Source organism: Mustela nigripes, chromosome 2 (assembly GCF_022355385.1).
Source record: "Mustela nigripes isolate SB6536 chromosome 2, MUSNIG.SB6536, whole genome shotgun sequence".
NCBI lineage: Eukaryota > Metazoa > Chordata > Mammalia > Carnivora > Mustelidae > Mustela > Mustela nigripes.
The window spans coordinates 106,679,144-106,697,650 of record NC_081558.1 but is presented as its reverse complement, the minus strand read 5'-3'; positions in this window follow the sequence as shown (position 1 = coordinate 106,697,650).

The window sequence follows — 18,507 nt, the reverse complement described above, 5'->3', positions numbered from 1 at the left end:
GATTTCACCAACACTCTTGTGTTTTTAAATGCATACCATTGACCAAAAGAAAAAAAAAAGAGAAAACCAAACAAAACAGAGATATTTACTTGAAATGGGAGCTCCTTTGACATGAAGAGTATTTCTATTTTATTACTTTTAGGAGAAAATTAACCAGGAAAACTTTTGCTGGTAAGGAAGACATCAGAGTGTTTTTATAAGGTTGTGTTTGATGCCATAAATTGACAGAATCATTTAAGTAATTGTGTTGATTTGTTGGAAATATCTAGTGCTGGAAACCATCTTCTTCCCTTCTATATTTGTGAATACTGCCTAGAAACATGTTCCTAATGCATTTCATATGCTGTTGTTTATTCTCAGCAAACTAGAGGATGGTTTTCTCCTTTTGAATAACTCTTGATAGCATAGCAAGCCAGTATTGTGCTGGTTTCAGCATTTCAGATGAGGACAGAATTAATTGTGCATCTTAGTTAGTGCCCTATTATTCATTGCTGAGGTTCATATATAAAGAACAGGAGACTTGAAAGACAGGGTTTTTGAGGGACATGTCCTTCACAAAAGAGCAAGGACTAAGAGCAGCTATATACAGCTAAGAGAATATACCATTACACATTGCATACTTAGGCTGTATTTTTGTTGCACTGAATTTCAGACCATAATTCCTGAAATAGTTTCTAGCTATTAAATTTAGTAAGAGGGTTTTTGATGTCAGAATTTTTTTTTTTTTTTAATTTCTGATTGAATTAGCCCCTGAAATCATGGTAGGCTATAACTTACGCTCTTGCTATAAGCAGAAAGCCAAATGCCCTTTCTCAGAAGTAGCTATATTTTTCACCTGCCTCTTAAAAGCAGTCCAATATTTGTTTCATGAAGTATTATAAATAATGAGGAGATACAGGGGGAAGGTAGCATATAAAAATGGTGTTCCACAATGAGAATTCTCTATAAGGGGGTTTTCCTTAAAAAGAATCCATCCCAGAACAGCATTATATTTTAAAAAGGTGCTGGATTATAGAGTTTCATGAGTACATATAAATCAGTTGCTCAGGAAATGAGAGGTGGTGCTGTCATTTGTCTTATAATTCAGAAAAGTGCTTTCCTGAGAGAGAAACTGCATAGTGCCCAGGCAGTTTTGGATTCTTTGGTAAGGAGTCCTTTGACACCTGGAATGTGGATATGTTTAAAAAATGAGTGAGCTGTTAACCCAGGTGCCTATCAACTTGTCGCCAAGCCCCAGAAGGAAAGGCAGCTTTGAAATAGCTACTTCATAGAACTGAACAGAACCTTAATGGAATCCAGTTGTCTGTCTGAGGACAGAAAACAAAAGAGGCCACCTCAAACCACATGCCATTTTAGAGATTAAATGAAACTGTGAGGGACACTCTGTGGATGCCTTAAAGGTGACTGGTGTTGAGTACTGGTGGGTATGTGTGCACCCATCTGGGCTAGGCTGACGGAATCATCTATTTCCATTCACCTTCACACAGCGCAAGTTGTTCCTGTTCATGACCTTATTGAGGAACACGAGAAACATGGTGCTGGTGACTTCCGTGTGTCTTGGGAGGTTGAGGTGGTCTAGTCAGTCAGCACTCTCCAGTGCTCATGCCTCCCTTAAATGCCAGTTCTACATCTACATTAATTCATCTATGCAAACTTAAATTTTTATGGTTTGTTTTCTACACTTATGTCCCATTTGATTCTTTAAATATCAGGTTTAACATTAATATTATGAATAATTTTTAAACCAAAGTATGTATATGTCAGTGTGCTTGTTTTCCTGGATGGTTTGAGGCAAACACCAGTCTTGTCCTTCTCTCTTAATAAAGTCATCCATTTGTTAAGTCCATGGTCTCATGTTTTCTTTTTTGCAATCAAGGACTTGGGAAGTTCTGGGAGGAAGAGTATTTTTTTTTTAAATGACATAACCCTAATTTGTATTCATTTAAAAGCATTAGAATTTTCTCTCATTCCAGTTCCATCCATGTTCTATAACCGTGTATAGCCCTCATGATAATATCTAGTACATTGAAATTGTCAACAAATACTCCCAAATCTGATGTTGATACCTAGTACATTGAAGTCCGCAATAAACACTCCTAAATCTAAAGTTGCCTAAAGAAGTGTGTGTGGTGGTTGGTGACTTAGTTTGATGTATGTGGGAGAAAAACAGTTAAGTGGATATTCACAGAATAATCTGAATGAAGACTCCATGAGTGCAACAATTCAAGTCTATCGTTGGTCCTCTGTGGATTTTGAGAAAATAGATAGAAACAACTACCACATAGCGTTTTATCTTTTTTTTTTTTTTTAAGATTTTATTTGTTAGAGAGTGAGCACAAGCTGGGGGGGGCAGTAGGCAGAGGGAGAAGCAGGCTCCCTGCTGAGCTGGGTGGGTGGGTGGGGGCTTCATCCCAGGACCCTGGGATCATGATCTGAGCTGAAGTTGGTAGTTTAACCAAACTAAGCCACCCTGGTGTCCCTGACTTTTTATCTTAAAAGCTTGTTTCTTTTTCTTTTTTTCTTTTTCTTTTTTTTTTTTTTTTTTGGTAGACAAGCCATAGTAATGGAAACTGATGGCTGCAGAAATTAGGAGGTATCTTGAAAATAAGATCCTATTTTTCATAACTACTAAACAATTTTTAAAGTGATAATTAGTACATTCTCTAGGCCTTAGTTTCTTCTCTAGCAAATGTAACACGAAATCTAAATGATCTCTGTTAATATATCTATACTGATACCCTACCGATGTATAGGCACACCGGTGATGCGCAATGTTGAAGAAAGTCGGTATGTCGATTTCAACCTTCCTTTTCTAAAGAGTTATGGATGAAAGCTGACAGTGAAAGAAGTAGACATATCCACAGGCCAATTTAAAAAAATTGAATATGCAATTAAGGTAGCTCCTTTACTCTGTGGGAGGACATACCTGGTATGATTGGTTGGATTTTGTGTAATATGGCTGAGTTGGACGTTAAACTGTGCCCTTGTGCAGAGAGCTGTGGCACGCTAGAAAGCCCCTTCCTAAAAGGCAGCCAGGAGAACATTCACCTCCTACAACTTGGAAATCAGGTGACGTCTTTAAGAATTTTGGGATTACTACAAGTCATGGGGTAAGGGTAGGGATTTGAAGATTGTTTTTTGGCTCCCCATTATATATGGGTTACATGCTTAAGGACATGAAGGTTGTGTGACATAGTGTACTAAATGCATTAACAGGAATAAGGAGACCTGGGTGCTAGTCCTGGCTTTGAACTTGCTTCAGGACCTTTGGGACACTACTTAACCATTGCTAACTCAGTTCTTTTACATAGAGTAATAAGCACATTGCAGCAGAGTTGGTGATCTCCATCTAAGTACTCTGTAAGTCCAACATTCTGGAATTCCTGCTGTCAACGGCTGCTGGGTTCCTTCAAGGTGCCTCAGAAAGAGAGTACCCTCATACAGTACTGAGGGCCTGGAAAGTCACAAAGACTTCCTAAACATTTGGCTGAAAGGCCCCATTCCTGATCATTTTTTTTTTAATTTCTTTTTTATTTTTGACAAAACTTTATTGTGTACAGTGTGATATTCTGATGTATGTATACATTGTGAAATGATGACCACTATGAAACTAACACAGCCATCACCTCTCTCATCAGCTTCCATAGGTGTGTGTGTGTGTGTGTGTGTGTGTGTGTGTATATGTGGTGAGAGTTCTTGAGATCTACTCTTAGCAGATTTCAAGTATACAGTACCTGATGACTAACCATAGTCTCCAGGTTGTATATTCGATCCCCCAAACCTAAATTGAATGTCTATACCCTTTGCTGACCATGTGTTCTGGATTGCACTATCCTGTGGCTCCTAGTTCCACACTCAGAAGACTACCAAGAACCAATTTTGGTTTTGCTGATTCTATTGTCCTCCTGTTCTCTATTTCATTCATCTCCATTTGAATCTTTATGATTGTCTTCTTTCTAATAATCTTCAATATAGTGCTTTTTCTTTTTTTTTTTTTTCCTAGCTCCACAAGATATAAAGTTAGGTTATTGATTTGAGATATTTGTTTTTAATACATGCATTTAATACATGTTTAATACATGTTTAATACATGTTTTTAATACATGTATTTGTTTTTAATACATACATTTACATTGAGTATTGCCTTTGTAGCATCCATAAGTTTTCATATGTTGTGTTTTTTTTTTCTTTTCTCTCTAAGTATACTCTAATTTCCCTTTTGATCTTTGTTTTGACCAATTGGTTGTCTAAAGATGCTTGGCTTAATTTCCACATACTTGTAAATATTCTTTCTTCTCTTGATTTTCAGCTTTATTACTTTGTAGTCAGAGAAAATACTTTGTATGATTTCAATCTTTTAAAATTTCTGTAGACTTTTCATGGTCTAACAGTTTCTCCTGGACAGCATTCCATGTGCACTTGAGAAGAATAGTAAATGTGGTTGTTGCATTGGGTGTTCTAAATATTAGGTCTACAAAGATTTACAGTGTTGTACAAGTGCACTCTTTCCTTCTTGATCTTCTGTCTAGCTGTTGTATTCAGAGTGGTGTATTGAAGTCTCCAACTATATATTTCCCCTTCAATTCCGTTAATGTTTGCTGTGTTTATTTTGAGACTCCGTTTGTTGCACATGTGTTTGTTATGTTTTCTAGATGAAATTAACCCTCCTATGTAATGTCCTTTGCCTTTTGTAGCAATTTTTGACTTGAAGACTATTTTTTCTGGTATTAGTATAGCCACTCAGTTCATTTTCCCCATCTTTTCACTTTCAGCCTATTCATGCCATTATATTTACAGTGAGTCTCTTGTAGATAGCATATAATTTCTTGTGAGTTTGTATGTCCTGTGAAAACTGGACCGTTGAATACTGTAATATGGTAACGCTGGAGGCCAGGTTCTTCCTTTTACCTGGAGTTTTTGTTTTTATTTTACATTTTGATTGCTGAAGGTTGTAGCAGTTAATTTATGTAGTGACTTTTCCAAGTTGTTTTTTGGGTTGATGTTGACGTTTTGTTTTTTTGTTTTGTTTTGTTTGTGTGTGTGTGTGTGTTTACAGAGATTGTATTCCTTTTATTTGTGGTCTCTGTAGTCTCTGTTTCTTAGCTTTTGTTCATCTTGTGTTTGATGGACATTTTCTTGAACACTAGAGGTAAGAAAAGGAATCTCTTTTAGTCTTTGCAGATTGGCTTTGTTCTGAAGGCTTCCTTTAACACTTAACTGGATTTTCACTGAGGTCAAAGCTAAAGGTCTTCTGAAATCTTTTCTGAGTATTCATTTTGCCTTGAACTTGTGCATGGCTTTCTAAATTCCCGCACAAATATGGTGGGTTTTTTTTTTAATTGTTCCTGTTTCACAAATTTTCTCCAAGTTTCCCTCCTAAGACTTAAGCTGTCTATGTCTCAACTGTAATGTCTTGTCTCAGGTGTCTGCAAATTGTCCATCCACTTTTGCAATGTTTTCAAATAATACCCACTGCTTTTCTGTCCTCAGTGAGTTCCAAGTTAGAGAAAATAGAATGAGAACCTTGCACCTCACCTTCAACTAGTCCCCCAGTCAGGTTAGAATAGACGTATACAATAATTTTGCAAATAAATTCTGCTCTGCTTCCTCTGGCACCAAAAATAAGGTCCCCTGCTGGAAAGACAGGCTGCTGTCTTCAAGACTGCTGCCCAGCAAGAAAAACACTGAATGCTTTTCTATTTCCAAGTTAAATTTTCATGAATCCATGTTTACTTGGTTACTATAAGCCCTTGATTAATTTCCAGAGTTCTGACAATGTTGGTTCTGACAATTTCTGCTTGTGTTTTTGATATTTCTCTGGAGGAATGGGAGCTTGAGGCTATGTACTTGGTCACTTTGCTTACATCACTCTTGGCAATTTCTTAAAAAGCAAATTGTCATTTTATAGATCAATGTTGGAAAATTTATTTTGTTTTCATAAATAGCTAGGGACTAATGAATCGTGGAGTACTAGTTAGACAGCAAAAGAAGTGAGGGAAATCTCAGCCATAGGCTGGTCTCCAGAATATATTTTTAAATGAGAAAAGCAAGGTAGAGAAAGCATTAAAGTTTTCTACCATGTAGCTGGAAAAGGAGAGGAGGGGAAATGATACTTATGTGTATGCATTTTTTATAACAAGTAAAATGGTATGTCAACATTTTTGAAGTTAGCTTTAAGGAGGGCAGAGAAATACATGTGTAGGGGAGATGTGGAACCCAGGCATAGTGGCATATACCTGATTTTGTAGATCTGAGGTTAGAACCAGATACTTTAAATAATTTCAAAACAAAATTGTATACATTAAAAGGAAACTATAAAAGTCAAAGTAAAATGAAACAATGGACTGAACTATACCCAGGTGGTACATAATCATACAGAGGGAACTATTTCAAATGGTTTTATCTATATATGAAATTATATCTTCTCTCTCTCTTTCTATACACACACATATACATATTATATATATGTATATTATATATATATATTTTATATATATATATATTTTTTTTTGGAGAGGGAGGGGTTGAGGGTTAGAGGGAGAGGGAGAAAGAGAATCTTAAGCAGGCTTCATGTTCAGTACAGAGCCTTACATGGTGCTTAATCTCGCAACCCTGAGATAATGACCTAGGCCAAAATCAAGAGTCAGATACCTAACCAACCAAGCCACTCAGACGTCCCTACATATACATATTTTTAACAATATTTTCCACCATTTTTGTTCACTGGAAAGGACAAGAAACCTAGAAGAATGGACACCCTAGTAGAAATGAACATTTTTTTCATACTCAAATTGTATGAAATATAATTTGAAATATTATTATTTCACAATATGTTTAATATTAATGAAATACATTTCATAATATTAATACTAATATTAATATTTTGTAATGTTAACATTAATATTTCATAATATTAATAATACTAATATTTCATAACATTAAAAATATTATGAAATAATATTTCAAATACTTGAAATATTTTCTACCAAAAGAAAACAGACTTAATAGAGATGCCACTCTCTCATGCAGATTAGAACTTGCATTTTAGTTTAAGTATGAGCTTACATTTACAAGATAAAACTGGAATATCTTTATTACCAAAAAGCAAAGAAGTTATCAAAGACTACTAGGGTCATATCAAAAGGTCCAACTAGCCTGACATAGGAGGTTGTGTATCAATAAAGATAATAACTGAAATTAATAGAAGCATATCAAATATGTTTATATCCATGTCTTTATAAGCATCTTTATCCTCTTAAAATAACCCTTACTGCTTACCTATGACAGATGTTATGGGCCAACTCATTATTTTTGAAAACTGGTGAATAAGGGTAATAACTGGGGATTTATCCTGCCTGGTATTTTTTAATATATAAGATGGGTACCTTATTGATGAATAAATGAATAGTTGATGATACTACGTTTCCCTTTATAGAACATTTTAACTGGTAGTCAAATTAAAAAAATGATAGAATGAGATTATGATCATTTTGCAATCCTCAATTAATAGCTCTAGGTAATGATCACCAACATTTGGTATCATAAAAAGAGAGAGAATTGGATATTATATACCTCTAAATAGAATTAATACTAACAACAAAATTGCCAAGTTTCTAGATTTATCTACCAAACTGTAGGAAGTAGAGGGCATTAAAGAACACTTTAAGTAGGAAATAAGGTTGCAATCTACAAAATCGGACTGTGAGAAACTTTATTAAACAAATAGCAAAAATTCTCCAAAATGAAATATACTTATGAGGAAACTGGAGAGAAGGAGGAGTATAAGATGCAAGGAATATTTTAACTAACTGCAAATGAACTGAAAACAGAATTCATAAGGTGATGGGGGAGATGTGCACTCTGGCTGGATATTTGATGATATTGAGGATTTAGTGTTGAGTTTTTAGGTGTGATGATTTTGGGGTCAGACTGTAAACAAAAAAAGCCCCTATGTATCAGGGATATACACTGACAAAATGATATGATGTTAGGGGGTATGAAGCGAATGAGATATAGGTAAGAAAAGATCAGCCATATATCAATCATTAGGAATGGGACAATCAGGTATATTATAATAATATAATGTTCTCTCTACTCATATAATAATGTTCTCTCTACTCATATATGTTCAAGTTGCCCATTAGTAAAGTTTTTTAAATGGCTGAGAAATAAAATTTTCAAACTAAAACTATGGAAAGTCATACTCTAACTATGTATGTGTTCTCGAGGCAAAAGGAAAATGATCATGGATGAAAGGTCAGAAATATAAAAATGAATGACTATTAAGTAGGAAATCTATATATTTGTAGTGACAAGGAACAAGGCAATGAGTATAGAGTGCATAGCTGGCTTGGCATTTGGGGATTGGCTGAGTGGATATACTGCATTTCGGACCAAGTGGAGCACCTAGAGGGCTGTGAAAGTTACCTACATTTTGGTTTGCTGACATGGCACCCAGGGCACGTGCAGCACTATTTGGGGCCTAGAAAGTTATTTCAACAAGAGTCTTATTCAAAATCTAATGACTAAATTAATGAATGTTAGGAAGACTCTAGCATAAGGATTAAAGAGACCACTTGGTGAGTGTGCTTTTTGGTTGTTTATTAGTGTATTCAATTAGCCAACAATATAGTACATCTTTAGTTTCTGATGCAGTATTCAACGATTCGTTAGTTGCTTTCAGTATAATACCCTGCAGTTCATCCATATGCATGCAAATCATAGGTATTCATCCTTTCTGATGGCTGAGTAATATTCCATTGTATACATGAACTACATCTTCTTTATCCATTCATCTGTTGAAGGACATCTCGGCTCCTTCCAACAGTTTGGCGATTGTGGACATTGCTGCTATGAACACTGGGGTGCATGTGTCCCTTATTTTTACTACGTCTGTATCTTTGGGGTAAATACCCAGTAGTGCAATTGCTGAGTCATAGGGTAGCTCTATTTCTAACATCTTGAGGAACCTCAATACTATTTTCAAGAGTGGCTGCACCAGCTTGCATTCCCCTCAACAGTGTAAAAGAGTCCCCTTTCGGGGCACCTGGGTGGATCAGTGGGTTAAGCCTCTGCCTTCAGGTCGGGTCATGATCTCAGGGTCCTGAGATTGAGCCCCGCATCGGGCTCTCTGCTCAGCAGGGAGCCTGCTTCCCCCTCTCTCTCTGCCTGCTGCTCTGCCTACTTGTGATCTCTCTCTCTGTCAAATAAATAAAATCTTTTTTAAAGGGGGGTTCCCCTTTCTCCACATCCTTGCCAACATTTGTTGTTCCCTGTCTTGTTAATTTTTGCCATTCTAACTGGTTTAAGGTGATATCTCATTGTGGTTTTGATTTGTATTTCCCTGATGGTCATTGTGTTTTTGACTTATCAGTTGCTTATAACTGATGTTTGCAAAAATGAATATTTCAAATGAATGCCACACATCTCATGTTCAGAGATTTGTCAAAGAGATTTTTTTTTTTTTTTGCAGTTTTGTTAAGCTAGGACGTGGGGGAGAGCAGACCCACTCAAAAGGGCAGAGAGTGTCACATGGCATATGTGCTCCCCTCTCCTTTCACCCCTTCACTGCCCTTTACTCATAGGGAATACCAAGCAGTCACAAGCCCAACTCTAACTCCAACTCCCACTCACTGAGTGAAATCAGTCAAGCAGAGAGAGTCAATTATCATATAGTTTCACTTATTTGTGGAGCATAACAAATATCATGGAGGACAAGGGGAGTTAGAGAGGAGAAGGGAGTTGGGGTAAATTGGAAGGGGAGGTGAACCATGAGAGACTATGGACTCTGAAAAACAATCTGAGGGGTTTGAAGTGGCGAGGGGGTAGTGGGAGGTCGGGGGAACCAGGTGGTGGGTATTATAGAGGGCACGGATTGCATGGAGCACTGGGTGTGGTGAAAAAATAATGAATACTGTTTTTCTGAAAATAAATAAATTAATAATCTTTAAAAAAGTGAAAAATGAAGAGATGAAATTAATTTTTAAAAGATATTTGATTTAACCCAATACAGCCAAAATATTATCGTTTTAACAAGTAATCACTATAATTATTAATTAGATGCCTTAAATTCTTTTTTCCTATTTTAACGCTTGAACTGTGGTGTATATTTTACACTTACAAGACAGTCAATTCAAACGAGATATGTTTAAAGCACTCACAATTCACCTGTGGCTAAAGTCTACTGTTTTAGACAGCACAGAATTATTATATACATATCACATGGAGACAGGGAGAGCCCTATTTGTAACATATTAATTAGCCATTATACAATAATGGAAGTGAAACCATAACCTGCAAAGTGATTGATAAATGCGAAGTGGTGGTTTTCTTTTAACTCACTTTAACTGTCTTTCTGTTATATGCACTTTCGCCAGAAGAGGGCGCTCAGAGCTGGCAAGACAGCCTAAACTTTGCAGTACTCAGACTGGGCACTCTTCCAACTGGATTGGCTGTATATAAAAACCGATGCACTGGTTTAGTTAGGGAAAAAAAAAAATCATACTTTTACAGAAACAACACTTTATCTGTAAAAGTATTAGATGATAATTAAAGGAATTTTTAGAATATCAGTAAGTAAAATCTAAACCAATTAATACATCATCCATGGACCCAACAGAAACACAATTACAAACCCTTTTCACCACATTCTGTTCCAAGCCCTTTTCTGTACAGAGGATTTAATTCCATGTAATTGTAGTCATATTAAAGAAAATGTGGAGTTCATGGATCTTTGCGCACGTTTAAATGCTGATGGGAATGATGAACTAGAGAGAAGAGCTTAACCATGGAGAGAAATTGACCAATGATAGAATAAAGTTCCTGTTAAAGAGAGGAGCCAGGGACACATGGTCATACCCACGCTGAATGTGCAGCAGACCTACACAGAGGAGGGGCTGGCCAGGTAGATCACATTGGAGAATGACCTCTTCTACATGACCTGTTCATGCATGACCACGTGTGATATGATGGCAGGAGGAAAGCTTGGGAGATGTCCTGGACCTGGGGATGGGAAGTGGATGAAGTTTTCATAATTTCTTTGTTTTGGGTCCTAGAAGGGGACTGATTCTCAGTGCTGAGAATGAGGGGGCAAGGTTGGGAGCTCAAGGCATGCGAAATAAAATGCAAGTTCTAATCTGCATGAGAGAGTGGCATTTAGATGCTTATGGAAAAGGTGACGGTCTGGAAGAGGTCTGGAAGAATCCCGAGGGCCAGGGTGGAGGGCCTGGCCAGGAAGCACTGAGTACCATAGACTGAGTGGGCAGCTGTACCGGGTTCTACGCATTTTTGGCAGCATCAGTCTTCATGGCTACTTGGCTTGTGGTAGCTGCATGAGCAGCTTATGTGTGGAAGCAGAAGACAGGGCTGGTTGGAAGGGATCCATTGTTGATGTGTGGGTGTGCTTGTGAAGCAACATCGAAGGGCCAGAAGGAAAGAAAGAGGTTGAGGAGAGGCAGCATGAGCTCTTGGAACGAGGCCCCGGGGCAGGGTGACAGCTGAGAGAAGAGGAAAGGGCTCTCTGAGAGATCACTGGGCTCAGAGTGCTGGGGTCAGGAAACAAGGGCATGTGAAAGATGAACTGTTTGGGTCAGAAGAAGGGTATCTTAGATACAGAAAAGGGAGTTAAGCCCAAGGACCAAATGATTGCGGTGGAGTGCAAAGAAAGATGACTGTAGTTTGAGGTCAAGCACATGGGATTCTAGGTTGCCTCAAGGGTGATTTACATGGGTACCGAGTCTCAGAACCTGAAAGAAGGAGCTGTCGCGGAGGCTTGCTTCAAAAGCAAAGAAAACAGATCCGGGAAGGACAATTTCGTGATGCTGATCTCCAAGGTAACCCTGGGGTCACCAGGAATTTGTGTCGATTTCTAGGCATAGAACTTGGCAGTGAAACCAAGGCTGCTAGAATAAAATAAGAATACTTTCGAGATAGTAAATTTGGACTGTTTTCAGGCCTGGGATTCAAAAGCATGGGACAGATTTGGATTTGAAATCGGTTTTTGACACACTTGGTAGCTGTGGCGCTTGGCCAAAATACATATCAGCTCTGAAGCTGAATTTCCTTATCTATAAAACAGGGGATGACAATATAATCTACTTCTAAATTTTATAGTGCCTTTTTCATAGAAAATATTCAATAAGTAAGTTATCATAAGCAAAATTAAGAAAAACTAGGTCTGTTTACTGATAGAATCCAGAACATAATCAAATAAAATGGGTCCTCTGAGTTTATCATATATCAAGCTTCAATTGGGGGCCCAAGGAAACAGAGAAAGAAACCAGGAGCTGTTCAAGATCCTTTGGTAGGGTTATCAGGATCTCTAGCTCCTCGCTTAAATAAACCCAGGGCATTCTCTTTCCTTTTGTTAGCTATCTGGCCTAAGCCCTTTCTGGTGTGGGTGTTGCTTCCTGAAGAACATTTACCTGGCTTCTCTTTAAATATTTCTCAGTGCAGGGAAATCATCACGGCTTACCAAAAAACTGCTCTTTTTCTTTCCTCTTCTCTCTCTTTCTCTCTCTTTATTTTAATTTTCTCTTGACTGCTTTAAAGAGTTAAGAGCTTTTCTTCTTTGTAGCATCAATCTGTTTTTCTTTATTTCCAATCATTTGACTCTCTTATGCCCTCTGGCTATTCTATTTTCTCTTCCATGTGACAGCTCCTCAGACCTCTGAAGCCAGTGACTGTGTCCCCCCTGACTTTCCACTCCACTAAACCGAGACACCCCTAGGTCTTCAGTGTCCTCTCACAGCACAGCCAGGCCTTTGCACTTCTCAGTGCCTCTCTGCCTGTTTCCCTCCGTCTCTGCCGCTCCTCGCACCTCACCTCCAGGCAGGGTCTGAATTCCACAGAACTGAGCAGGGCCCTCACCATCCTAAGTTTGGACACAGTTCATGCAATTAGAGCCCACATAGATCTTCTGTTAAGTTTTCCATCTGTTTCCTAGTGCACCACTCTTACAGACTTCTCCAGAAATGCAGATGAATTTTGCAACAGAGGGCAAGGCTGGCTCTTTTTCCAGGTTCCATTTCATTTTGCAGATTTGCCTACTGTCTACCTTTGATGATATTGGGTGGTGGGGGGGCGCTGATTCTGGAAAATTGGATGTACGTGTAGATTTGAAGAACACTGGCCAAGACTTGGGAGATTGGCAGCTGCTTCACTGAGAGACTTGGAAATTATCCTCACAGTAAAGGCCCCTGAGCCTTGCCTCTCCGGACTCACATGGGAAGGCAGGAGGGAAGGGGCCCCACACAGCCTCTGGCAGTGTGTGTCTTCCTTGGAGAAGACGAGCTGGAGACCAAGCTTGCAAAGTGCGGTGTTTGTACGGACTCTGGCCCATGACAGCGTTTTTCTCATCGGAAGCAAGCAGTATTGTTCCTTTTTGAGAAGGATTACTTTTTACTTTTCCAATTATCCCCTTTCCAAAATTTTAGTGTTCTTTAGTTTACAAGATAGATGTGCTAGTAAGTAGATTTTTTTTTTTTTTTTAATTTGCTTACTCGGAAAACAAATTTTGGCAATCTGCTGATCTACCAAATTAAGAACCATTGTTTTCTAACTTATTCAGATACATGAAATAAATTGAATGAATAACAAATGTTTCACTCTATAAGGAAGGAAAAAGTTATCCCTTACCTTCTTCGGGTCCTTCACTGGTTCCAAAAAGATAGATTTAGCAGAGAAAAGCATACATTTTTACTGAATCTTTACATGGACTTGGAAGCCTTCGCAGGAGTATAAAGACCTGAAGACAGGATCAGAGCAGGAACCCTTTATGCCTTTTAGACAAATTATAAATCTGTGAAGAACCGACCAGAGGAGTTAAGCTATTAAGGCATAGTGGATGGTGAAGGGGCAGCTAGAGAGATCAGGGTTAATTCAACGAGGTTAGTTTGTACGTATCTCTCAACCCCCAAATCCCATCATGAGTGAGGAGAGCATCCCCTCCTTGCTTCCGGTCAGGGAGAGTGCCTTTCTCCTGGTAGCCTCCTGACCCTTTGCGGGGAGGAAAGGAAAGAGAGGATGTCAGAGTGAATGTCCTAATTCTGCCATTTTCTCAGACTCCTGCAGCTAAAGATACTCAGTATGCCAAGATGGTTTATTTTGGGGGGCAGTGCTTCCTGAACCCCTCAGCTTCCTTTGAACACTAATTTCTACTTAAGAAATAGTCCAGGGCACCTGAGTGTCTCAGTTGTTAAGCGTCTGCCTTCGGATCAGGTCATGATCCCAGGGTCCTTGGATCGAGCCCCCAGTGGCGTCTCATTGGGCTCCCTGCTCAGCAGGAAGCCTGCTTCTCCCTCTCCCACTCCCCCTGCTTGTGTTCCCTCTCTCCATCAAATAAATAAATAAAATCTTTTTTAAAAAGTCCATAAATTGGAACTTACTGTTGTTAGGAAAAAAGAGCTTTGCCAACCCTAACAATTTTACTGCTGACACGAAATCCATGAAGGAGTTTTCATGCTTCAGGGGAGGGGCCCGTAAGTGGCAGGGCCAAGGAGGCATGGTAAGGGTTAGCTTCTAACCCCCACGTTGCCTGATGATTGCCTCTCCAGGTCTTAGACTGGGTTCTTGAAATATGGCTGGTTGGCCACATGGCTCTGCAATGGAAGCAGGCGTCTGCTAGAAAGTAAATTAGCAAGTAGAGCTTCTGTGCAACCTCGGGCAAGCCCCTTCACCTTTCTGGACCTTACTTTGCTCATCTGTGAGACTAGGTAGTGAAGTCCTGTTCCAGCTCTAAAAAACTATGTTTTTAGCCATGTTGATGGAATATAATAGGAAAATATAAAGGACTGATAATAGGTGAATGAGAAGAAATGAGGCCACTTCCTTCACATCCGGGTGTGAGGCTTGAGGCTTCTCTTCTGATGGAAATATGCAGTAGCTCTAAGAACAAACCGTTTTTCTACAGAGGGGAATGGATAGAAATGGATGGAATAAGAATGGATAGAAATGGATAGGAAAGAAAAAGTCATCAAGGAAGGTAAATAAGACAGACCCTGAAATCCCTTGCTGTGTTCCTGGTGTTGGTGGAGAAGTGACTGGCCTGTCAACCAAGTAGGACTGAGGCATAAAGGAAGCCACCCACCCAGCAGGAAATGGGTTATCTCCATAAATGCCAAGATCGCTCTGTCTTCCTCTGCTCTCTTCGACTCTTTTAATTGACATGTTCGGAGCTTTTGATCTACAGCCATTAGAGGCAGTTTGTGCTGATGGAAGCCAGTCAGGACTTTGAATCTGACACCAGGACCAGAGGGACAGCTGCAGCTGCGCTGGGGATCTGGAGGGGCTCTGTCAGGAGGGCCTGCTCTTCCGGGGCGAGTGGGCCTCTGGCAAGACTAAGTGCTCTCACCCAGAGGCGGTCGTGCCAGTGAGATGAGAGCAGGGTGCCCTGAGTGAGCATACTCAGAGGAACGAGCTGGCAGAATGAATCACATCACATCTGCTTACAAGAGTGATCCGTAGCAACAGGACTCAGGCAGCTGGCAAAAGGTGACCCCAGATAATGCAGCTTCTCCAAAGGCACAGCTGATCCCGAAGACTGTGGAAGAGAATGGATGAGGCTCTGGCAAATTAAATGACCTCTCTGTCATTTCTCTCTCTCTCTCTCTTCAAGAATCCATTTTTTCCAGTTTACCACCTGCAGATTATTAAGAAATAATGTTCTGGACACTGTCTATACATTTTGGAATTTGGGCCATTCCAATTGCTTCCCATTTATTTCTTGGGGAGCAGCGCCACGGCTCATCTGAAAGCTTCTTCAAGCAAGGGATGTTTCTTTTGCCTTCCCTCATTTTCAGAGCCAGATGTTGAAATGAAATGAAAAACCACTTCATTCCAAATTCAAAGAGTCTATTTTGCTAAAAGCCATGCCTGAGGCAGAAAAGCAGTGTATCTGTTTCTATATGGGAAGGGATATTTTAATCTCCTGAATCATGACTCTTTGGCCAGATTCTCTGTTTACTGTCTCATTTGGCCTGTGACTTCATAAAGAGAAAGGGTCACTTTCTCAGTAAGGTAATTTTGCTTTCCATTTTCTTTCTAATCACATGGTAGCTATTTGGGATTGTGCTCTCAGCAGGAAAACATTTAACATTTTTAAGTAAATATGTTTGCTGCAATTAAACCAACTCAAGCTTGTTCATTCTGAAGTTTTGAATTTTGCTAAATTTTTAAAAAAGATTTTATTTATTTGTTTTTGAGAGAGAGAGCATGTGCCAGTGAGCACGAGTTGGGGCAGGAGCAGAGGGAAAAGGAGAAGAGATTTTCCACAGAGCAGGGACCCCGACAACATGGGGCTCGATCCCAGGACCCTGGGATCATGACCTGAGCCAAAGGCAGATGCTTAACCAGCTGAGCCACCCAGGTGTCCCCCACCTTTTTTTTTTTTTTCCAAAGATTTTATTTATTTATTTGACAGAGAGAGATCACAAGTAGGCAGAGAGGCAGGCAGAGAGAGATAGAGAGGGGGAAGCTGGCTCCCCGCTGAGCAGAGAGACTGATGTGGGACTCAATCCCAGGACCCCGATATCATGACCTGAGCCGAAGGCAGCGGCTTAACCCACTGAGCCACTCAGGCACCCCTGCTCCCCACCTTTTTAAAAGATTTTATGTATTTATTTTTGAGAGAGAGAGAGAGAGAGAGAAAGAGAGCATGAGTAGGGGGAGGGGGATTTTGCTAAATTTGTTCTAAAAAACATACCTTATGTCCTAAAAACTCAGTCTTCTGTTGCAGATGTCAACATTGTGGAAACTGAGGCCTGAAATGATCACAGGAACTGCCTGGAGTCACCTGGTTTGTTGGTGGCAAACAAGTCACAGCTTCCTGATCTTGACTCCACCCCGGCATTCTTCCTAAATGGCAGTACCACCTCTATTTCCAAGTAAAAACCCAGTATCCAGTGATAGATGATTTCTACATACAGCTTATTCAGAATGTGGTCTGAGGATAGTGGGATGAGTCCCTCCCCCCACCAGGGGTAGGGAAGGCAGAATTTTAAAATGCAGAATCTTAGACCCCCATCCCAAACCCAGGGAAACAGAATCTGCATTTCAAATCGGTTCCCAGAAGATAGAGGTGCAAACTGAAATGTGTAGCATGGGAAGTTTTCAGGCAAGACTTTAAAATTTAATTGATGGATATATTTTGTTAAGGTAGGCTCTTTTGGTTCTATGGGATTGTAACATCACATCTTGTGCATATGTTTTCACTTCCATTTAATAGACTGTTGATTATTCTTTAATTTATCTTTAATTTGACAAAAGTTTAGCATTGGAGATGACTAAAGAGATGGTTACTTGAAATCAAGTACAAATTGGGGAATGTTCTCTAACATTACACTGAGTTAAAGTGAAGACTTTTCAAGGCCTGTCTTAGTTTGCTGTAGAGCAATAGGGGACTGTGGCAGTAGAAAAAGACTCAGAAATGAAATGGGCAGACGTGAGACGGGGCTCTCAACTTCTGAGAAATAAGATTCAGTTAAACATACTTTGCAAACATCAGTTGAAAGCAGGGAACATTTCATGTTCTTTTTTTTTTTTTTCTTTTAAGATTCTATTAATTTATTTGAAGGAGAAAGCACAGGAGCAGGGGGTTGGGAGAGATGCAGAGGGAGAAGCTGGCTGTATGCTGAGCAGGGAGCTCAACATGGGGCTCCATCTGTGGACCCCAGAATCATGACCTGAGCTGAAGGCGGATGCTTAATCAGCTGAGTTACCCAGGTGCCCCTCGTGTCCTCTTTCTTTCATGAGTTTTCATGTAAGTGGTAAGAGGTCTGACATCACAAACCTAAACCTTTTTAGTCCTTCTGTGGAGCTTGGAGCAGGGGCCACTTTCATGCTGGACCTGGATCTCTGTTATTTCTTCTCCTCCCCAACCCCAGTCTTCGCCTTATCCTCTCTCCTCTCACCATTCCAGGAATTTACTAAAGCACCTTCTTCAAAACCATTTTCTGTAATGCCAAGGAAATGATTTTTTTTTTTTTTAAGATTTTATTTATTTGACAGAGAGAGATCACAAGTAGGCAGAGAGGCAAGCAGAGAGAGAGAGAGAGAGAGAGGAGGAAGCAGGCTCCCTGCCGAGCAGAGAGCCCGATGTGGGACTTGATCCTAGAACCCTGAGATCATGACCTGAGCTGAAGGCAGAGGCTTAACCCACTGAGCCACCCAGGCGCCCAAGGAAATGATTTTTAAAACAAAACAAAATAAAATAAAATCTGAGAATCTTATGCCCTGCTTAAAACCCACAATGTCTTCTATTTTTTTAGGGTTACGTAAGAACTTTTTAATTGACCTACATCTTTCTTTTTTTTTTTTTCCCAAGAGAAACACTGACTTTAATTCAACAGAAGGGAAACTCTAGGCAACTGTCTTCTTTCCACCTAAAAATGAGCACAACTGTTGAAACGAGGCAGATGTTTCCCCTATCCATGTTACATGGCTCAGGTTACCCCCCCCCAAAAAAAACCCCACAAAATTATGAAAATGCTAAAACATAAAAATGGAAGTTTT